The sequence below is a fragment of the Phyllobates terribilis genome, unplaced genomic scaffold (assembly GCF_046119375.1).
Source record: "Phyllobates terribilis strain yellow unplaced genomic scaffold, ASM4611937v1 Scaffold_25__1_contigs__length_18738178, whole genome shotgun sequence".
NCBI lineage: Eukaryota > Metazoa > Chordata > Amphibia > Anura > Dendrobatidae > Phyllobates > Phyllobates terribilis.
The window spans coordinates 12,885,976-12,891,758 of NW_027362785.1; the positions used below are offsets into that span (position 1 = coordinate 12,885,976).

Consider the following 5,783-nt stretch of genomic DNA (forward strand, 5'->3'; position numbering starts at 1 on the left):
TCCAGCCATTGGATCCCTCCTATTCTCTGAGTCGCTTAAGATCTGCCTTTCTGAAATCTAACCTTGAAGTTTGAGTCTTCACATGTCTTCCTCCTCTAGTTATCCAGAATTCTATAATAGCATGATCGCTGCCTCCTAGGGTCCCAGCCACCTTTACCTCCTCAACCATTTCCTCCCTGTTTAGAAGGATTAGATCCAAAGTAGCAGATCCCCTTGTTTTCTCTCCTACCTTTTGGAAGATAAAGTTGTTAGTAAGAGAGGATAAGAATTTGCTTGACCTGTTAGTTTTACTTGAGAGAGATTCCCAACAAATGTCTGGATAGTTGAAATCTCCCATGACCACTACGTCATATTTTTTGGAGAACTTGGTCATTTGATACATAAAGAGTTCATCCATCTCTTCAGCTTGCCCAGGTGGCCTGTAGTAAATGCCTACAATGGTGTCCTTTCCGTTGTTCCTGATGTATATGTTTGGCCCTGGTACAATATAAAAGCCTATACTCCCTTGCGATGCTGGCGCTGTTCTCGCGGTGTCGGCACTCGTGGTACCGGGACCCTCGTGCTGTTGTGACACGTGATGCCCGGCGTCCAATCAGCGCTGGTGTCACTGTCTCCGCCTTTTGTCGAATTAAACATTATGCGTTAGTCCAGGCGGCGGCCGATCTCCGACTTCCTCTTCATGGTCAATTCGACAGGACGTCAGCGCTGATTGGACGCCGGGGGTCATGTGTCACAACAACCGCACGGGAGCTCTGGGATTGCGACTGCCGACACCGCGGGAACACTGCCAGCACCGGAGGCGAGCACAGGTATTTATAATGTATGGGGGGCCACACGGCGGCTGCGACAAGTAGCAGACACCCCCGTTAATGGTTTACGGACTGTCCTGGAATATGTGGACGGTGGGCGACAACCAGTGACCGGAGCGGCGCAGACGGGCGGCCGTGTATCACAGAGCACGCCATGTACCACCCAGCACACTATGCTGAACACTATGACTCCAGCCTGTTGACGTGTACCTTATATAGTGAAGATCACGTGATTTGTAATAACCCCTCCCCCTCAACTGTCAGGCACGGTCTCAGCCAATCAGTGAGCACCCCGTGCGGCCTGTGCCAGGAATTCCTGTAAATAACACATCGTCACTCTCTGCCTCTGGACCAATCAGTGAGCTCCATTATGAAAGCGAGGCGCGGCACGCAAATCAGAGGTCTAAGCGTGAGGAGTAGAGAGCCGAGCGCATCTGCGTATCCGGCAGCGATTAGCCGCGCCTGCTGATGCTGCTGTCAGGCGACCGCGGGGCAGAGACCGGCGACACCGGGGCTGAGGCGGGGACATGAGACACGGGGGCGGTGAGTGCCGGTGTAGTGTGCTGGATGTGGAGGAGAGGCCGGAATAGTGCGGTGGTGTGAGGCGGAGGAGGCGCCGAGCGGTATAAGCGAGAGACGCCGGTAATAGCGTGTGTATTATGTCCTATACCCCCTCTGTATATTATACCCCCCCCCTGTATATTATACCCTGTACCTCCTCCCCCCCTGTATATTATACCCTGTACCTCCCCCCTGTATATTATACCCTGTACCTCCCCCCTGTATATTATACCCTGTACCTCCCCCCCTGTATATTATACCCTGTACCTCCTCCCCTGTATATTATACCCTGTACCTCCCCCCCTGTATATTATACCCTGTACCTCCCCCCTGTATATTATACCCTGTACCTCCTCCCCCCCTGTATATTATACCCTGTACCTCCCCCCCTGTATATTATACCCTGTACCTCCTCCCCCCTGTATATTATACCCTGTACCTCCCCCCCCTGTATATTATACCCTGTACCTCCCCCCTGTATATTATACCCTGTACCTCCTCCCCCCTGTATATTATACCCTGTACCTCCCCCCCCTGTATATTATACCCTGTACCTCCCCCCTGTATATTATACCCTGTACCTCCTCCCCCCTGTATATTATACCCTGTACCTCCTCCCCCCCTGTATATTATACCCTGTACCTCCCCCCCTGTATATTATACCCTGTACCTCCTCCCCCCTGTATATTATACCCTGTACCTCCCCCCCCTGTATATTATACCCTGTACCTCCCCCCCTGTATATTATACCCTGTACCTCCTCCCCCCTGTATATTATACCCTGTACCTCCCCCCCCTGTATATTATACCCTGTACCTCCCCCCTGTATATTATACCCTGTACCTCCTCCCCCCTGTATATTATACCCTGTACCTCCCCCCCCTGTATATTATACCCTGTACCTCCCCCCCTGTATATTATACCCTGTACCTCCTCCCCCCTGTATATTATACCCTGTACCTCCCCCCCCTGTATATTATACCCTGTACCTCCCCCTGTATATTATACCCTGTACCTCCTCCCCCCTGTATATTATACCCTGTACCTCCCCCCTGTATATTATACCCTGTACCTCCTCCCCCCCTGTATATTATACCCTGTACCTCCCCCCCTGTATATTATACCCTGTACCTCCTCCCCCTGTATATTATACCCTGTATATTATACCCTGTACCTCCTCCCCCCTGTATATTATACCCTGTACCTCCTCCCCTGTATATTATACCCTGTACCTCCCCCCCCTGTATATTATACCCTGTACCTCCTCCCCCCTGTATATTATACCCTGTACCTCCTCCCCCCTGTATATTATACCCTGTACCTCCTCCCCTGTATATTATACCCTGTACCTCCCCCCCCTGTATATTATACCCTGTACCTCCCCCCCCTGTATATTATACCCTGTACCTCCCCCCCCTGTATATTATACCCTGTACCTCCCCCCCCTGTATATTATACCCTGTACCTCCTCCCCCCTGTATATTATACCCTGTACCTCCTCCCCCCTGTATATTATACCCTGTACCTCCTCCCCCCTGTATATTATACCCTGTACCTCCTCCCCCCCTGTATATTATACCCTGTACCTCCTCCCCCCCTGTATATTATACCCTGTACCTCCCCCCCCTGTATATTATACCCTGTACCTCCCCCCCTGTATATTATACCCTGTACCTCCCCCCCCCCTGTATATTATACCCTGTACCTCCTCCCCCCTGTATATTATACCCTGTACCTCCTCCCCCCTGTATATTATACCCTGTACCTCCTCCCCCCCTGTATATTATACCCTGTACCTCCTCCTCCCGTGTATATTATACCCTGTACCTCCTCCCCCCTGTATATTATACCCTGTACCTCCTCCCCCCCTGTATATTATACCCTGTACCTCCCCCCCTGTATATTATAACCTGTACCTCCTCCCCCCTGTATATTATACCCTGTACCTCCCCCCCCTGTATATTATACCCTGTACCTCCCCCCCCTGTATGTTATACCCTGTACCTCCCCCCCTGTATATTATACCCTGTACCTCCCCCCCTGTATATTATACCCTGTACCTCCCCCCCTGTATATTATACCCTGTACCTCCTCCCCTGTATATTATACCCTGTACCTTCCTCCCCCCCTGTATATTATACCCTGTACCTTCCTCCCCCCCTGTATATTATACCCTGTACCTCCCCCCCTGTATATTATACCCTGTACCTCCCCCCCTGTATATTATACCCTGTACCTCCCCCCCTGTATATTATACCCTGTACCTCCTCCCCCCCTGTATATTATACCCTGTACCTCCTCCCCCCCTGTATATTATACCCTGTACCTCCTCCCCCCTGTATATTATACCCTGTACCTCCTCCCCCCCTGTATATTATACCCTGTACCTCCTCCCCCCCTGTATATTATACCCTGTACCTCCTCCCCCCCTGTATATTATACCCTGTACCTCCCCCCCTGTATGTTATACCCTGTACCTCCCCCCCTGTATGTTATACCCTGTACCTCCCCCCCTGTATATTGTACCCTGTACCTCCCCCCCTGTATATTGTACCCTGTACCTCCCCCCCTGTATATTATACCCTGTACCCCCCCCCTGTATATTATACCCTGTACCTCCTCCCCCTGTATATTATACCCTGTACCTCCTCCCCCTGTATATTATACCCTGTACCTCCTCCCCCCTGTATATTATACCCTGTACCTCCCCCCCCTGTATGTTATACCCTGTACCTCCCCCCCTGTATATTATACCCTGTACCTCCCCCCCGTATATTATACCCTGTACCTCCCCCCCTGTATATTATACCCTGTACCTCCCCCCCTGTATATTATACCCTGTACCTCCCCCCCTGTATATTATACCCTGTACCTCCCCCCCTGTATGTTATACCCTGTACCTCCCCCCCTGTATGTTATACCCTGTACCTCCCCCCCTGTATGTTATACCCTGTACCTCTCCCCTGTATATTATACCCTGTACCTCCCCCCCTGTATATTATACCCTGTACCTCCCCCCCTGTATATTATACCCTGTACCTCCCCCCCTGTATATTATACCCTGTACCTCCCCCCCTGTATATTATACCCTGTACCTCCCCCCCTGTATATTATACCCTGTACCTCCCCCCCTGTATATTATACCCTGTACCTCCCCCCCCTGTATATTATACCCTGTACCTCCCCCCCCCTGTATGTTATACCCTGTACCTCCCCCCCCTGTATGTTATACCCTGTACCTCCCCCCCTGTATATTATACCCTGTACCTCCCCCCCTGTATATTATACCCTGTACCTCCCCCCCTGTATATTATACCCTGTACCTCCCCCCCTGTATATTATACCCTGTACCTCCCCCCTGTATATTATACCCTGTACCCCCCCTGTATATTATACCCTGTACCTCCTCCCCCTGTATATTATACCCTGTACCTCCCCCCCTGTATATTATACCCTGTACCTCCTCCTCCCCTGTATATTATACCCTGTACCTTCCTCCCCCCCTGTATATTATACCCTGTACCTTCCTCCCCCCCTGTATATTATACCCTGTACCTCCTCCCCCCCTGTATATTATACCCTGTACCTTCCTCCCCCCCTGTATATTATACCCTGTACCTTCCTCCCCCCCTGTATATTATACCCTGTACCTTCCTCCCCCCCTGTATATTATACCCTGTACCTTCCTCCCCCCCTGTATATTATACCCTGTACCTCCTCCTCCCCTGTATATTATACCCTGTACCTCCTCCTCCCCTGTATATTATACCCTGTACCTTCCTCCCCCCCTGTATATTATACCCTGTACCTCCTCCCCCCCTGTATATTATACCCTGTACCTTCCTTCCCCCCCTGTATATTATACCCTGTACCTTCCTTCCCCCCCTGTATATTATACCCTGTACCTCCCCCCCTGTATATTATACCCTGTACCTCCTCCCCCCCTGTATATTATACCCTGTACCTCCTCCCCCCCTGTATATTATACCCTGTAGCTCCTCCCCCCCTGTATATTATACCCTGTAGCTCCTCCCCCCCTGTATATTGTACCTTGCGCTGTATAGCAGGAGCGCTGCGGGTGGGGATGTCCCGGCCGGCGCCGGCTGTGCAGCGGGGGAGGTGCGGCCCTTGTATCTGGGTTTGCCGCCGGCTGTGGGTTGTTTGCTGACGCTGATCTAATCGTTGTTCATACAGACGTGAGATAAGAGGGGAGCGGAGCTGTAATAACCCTATAATATGTAACCAGCGCGGTCACAGTCCGCTGCCATCACTCCCGCTCTGTCCTGGGCATTCCCCCCCGTGATGCCGCCGGTGCCCCTCGTGATGTCGGCTGTACCCCTGGTTCTGCCCCTGATCAGCTGTGGTACAGAACCAGCAGTGCTCGGTACGCAGCTCTCCTGCTCTGCACTGCGG

The 5,783-nt window shown here is 51.8% G+C and overlaps 1 protein-coding gene across 4 annotated transcripts in view; it reads left to right on the forward strand.

Moving 5' to 3' along the window:
- Window positions 1-1,176: 1,176 nt before the first annotated feature.
- The window catches only part of TEX2 (testis expressed 2), a 57,954-nt gene continuing 53,347 nt past the window's right edge, over window positions 1,177-5,783 (forward strand). The window contains exon 1 of one of the 4 annotated variants that reach the window (XM_073660351.1): window positions 1,177-1,352. The gene's annotated coding sequence lies outside the window, so the exon portion shown is untranslated. Of the gene's footprint in view, window positions 1,460-5,783 lie in introns of all 4 variants that reach the window. The other 3 variants (XM_073660350.1, XM_073660349.1, XM_073660348.1) reach the window with 3 other exon arrangements.